At 39.9% G+C, this 2,413-nt stretch overlaps 1 non-coding gene across 1 annotated transcript; it reads right to left on the bottom strand.

The window, feature by feature from the left end:
* Positions 1-956: 956 nt before the first annotated feature.
* LOC118523518 (small nucleolar RNA SNORA42/SNORA80 family) lies at positions 957-1,095 on the bottom strand. The gene has a single exon (XR_004911145.1). It is a non-coding gene; the product is annotated as a small nucleolar RNA SNORA42/SNORA80 family (small nucleolar RNA).
* Between the last annotated feature and the right edge of the window lie 1,318 nt (positions 1,096-2,413).

Here is a 2,413-nt window from a genome sequence, read left to right on the forward strand (position 1 = left end):
TTGGGGTTTCCTTACCTCGGGGTTCCTCAGCTGTGATACAAACCCATCGAGTGTGCAGTGCCACTCTGGACCACTCTGTCAGCCCTACGGGATTTGGAGGAGCTGTTCACCAAGGTGAACGCAAAGTTCCTATGGCTTGCTATACTGTGAGGAAGAAAGTCCATTGTCTCTGACCTAGGAATTTTGTGTCCTCTTCAAGTACCTATGAAAATGTAATAGACTAACTTTCAGCTTGCAAATAGGGTAAAACTTTAGCCTTTGTACAGGTCTTGACAAAGACCTTCTTCCTTTGGGAAGCCTTTTCTAAGCATTCCAGCTTCTGGTGATATCTCTAAGACACATTTTGCAGGAAACCCAACCTGCTGAGTAATGTATTTATGAACATTTTTATTACCTCACACTTGATTATTCTCTCCTAGAGGACAGAAACAGCCATTTATACCTCTTGGTAAGTATTTAGCATTTTTCTTGAATATAGAAATTGGCTCTTGTTTCATTAATTGTAATTCGTTAAAATGTATTGAATGTCTATTAAGTGTAGGACATTATGGTCAGCATGTTTAGGTAATTATTTCCCTAACTGGTGCATAAGTGCCTTGAAGATGGTCATAATATCTCATAGTTCTTTATCCATTATAATTCTTTCTGTCTCTCATTCTCATTCAACAAATATTTATTGAATGTCTGCTATTGCAGGTGGTATGTTAGTTGCTGAGTATACAAATGAATAAGAGAAGTCTATCCACAATAAACTCGTGGAAACACATACACGCAGTGCAAGAAGGAAATCCAGTGACAGAAAAAAAGCATAGATCATTATGGGAACATGGAAAAGTGCCACTCAACAGGACTTTTCATTTTGGGGGGGCAGTTGCTTTTCCTCTTCTTGGTATTTTCAGCAGCACATAGTGCTTAGTAGATATTGAAACAAAGTGGTTTCTTTTTTTTTTTTTCCACACTGTAGATCCCCCTTCAGTGCTCACAGCCCACCAGTGAAGAGTGTGGGCAATGGTTCTGGGCTGCACACTCCTCTGGCATGGGTGTACTAGGAGAGGTCCACAGAGAAGGATCTTCCATCAATGCATCACCATTTGCTGAAACAAAGTGTGGATGTGGGGACTGCTAATCAAACTAGAAATCTTGGTCAAATCCCTGCTCTGAAACTTGTGTACTCCAAAATAGCCCGTCTAAGATTGGCTGGCCTATATTAAAAAGGATTGCCAGCAGGCTCAGGCTCTAGTTCTACCTATTTAAAAAGATATATGCAACAAGTGTGTTTAAGTAAATGAACCTATATCTAACACCTAGAATATTACTAGGGACTAGAAGATGCACAAGGCATGTTCCTTGCCCTCGAGATGTTCATAATTAAGTGAGACAGACACAGAGAACCATCATCTAAAACTGTGCAGGAGAGCATAAGCTTTGAATAGAAACTAGGGGTTATTATCAACAAGCTGTGGGAACTTATTCCACTGGCGACCAAGAGAATTTCTTGCAAAGGGATGGCATCTGAGTTGGTGTTTAAAGGCTGAAAAGAATTTCCCCAGGCAGAAAACAGAGACTAAGGCAGCCTAGGAAAAAGCTCAAGCAAATGAACATTCTTTAAAAGTAAATAAACAAATGAACTAACTAATAAAAGGAGAGTTCAGGGAATGGTCAGTAGGACAGCAACTGGAATGTAGGGTGTGCACAAAACTGAAGGTCAGAAAGGAAGTTCCATTCAGCGCCTTCCACGAATATTTATTAAGCACCTGCTGGGGCAAATATAGTATGCTTAAAAAGAGATAAAGATAAAGACCTAGCTCACAACCTAATGAGGAGATCGTTTAATCTAAAATAGTAAATGCCAACAAAGCACTAAACAGGGAGGATCTTGAATGTCACCCTAAGTCACTCGGGTGTTATTCCTTAGGAAGAGAATGCAGTGAATGATTTTATCTGACCTGGGAGGAGGAGGAGGTTAAGTCTTGGCAACTGTGTGAAGGAAGGTTCAGAGGGGCGGGAGATGGAGTCAGGGAGAACAGTATGGAAGCTTGTGTAATCATCCAGGGGAAAAACACAAAGGGTCTATATCAGATGAAGATGAAAAGAGCAAAGACAGAAGACTCGTGAGGACAGAACTTGACGAACAGGTGTTTATGAAGATGAGTCCAAGCCTTCTCTTCTGGGAGAAGGAGAGGATGATGCTGGTAATAATAGAGAACACTCATCAGATAAAATATCCAGAACTGATAAGATCTCAAAGGTAAAATAACAGATCTCCATCATATCTTTCTTCATTTAACTTTTTATTTGATCATAATTTTAGACGCAGTATCACATATTTTTTAAGCAGTAAAAGTAAACACCTAGGACTTTTTAGGAGACACATCTTACCAGGGTTTTTCAAGCTTCAGGAACATTAGTGGAT

Source organism: Halichoerus grypus, chromosome 4 (assembly GCF_964656455.1).
Source record: "Halichoerus grypus chromosome 4, mHalGry1.hap1.1, whole genome shotgun sequence".
NCBI classification, from domain to species: domain Eukaryota; kingdom Metazoa; phylum Chordata; class Mammalia; order Carnivora; family Phocidae; genus Halichoerus; species Halichoerus grypus.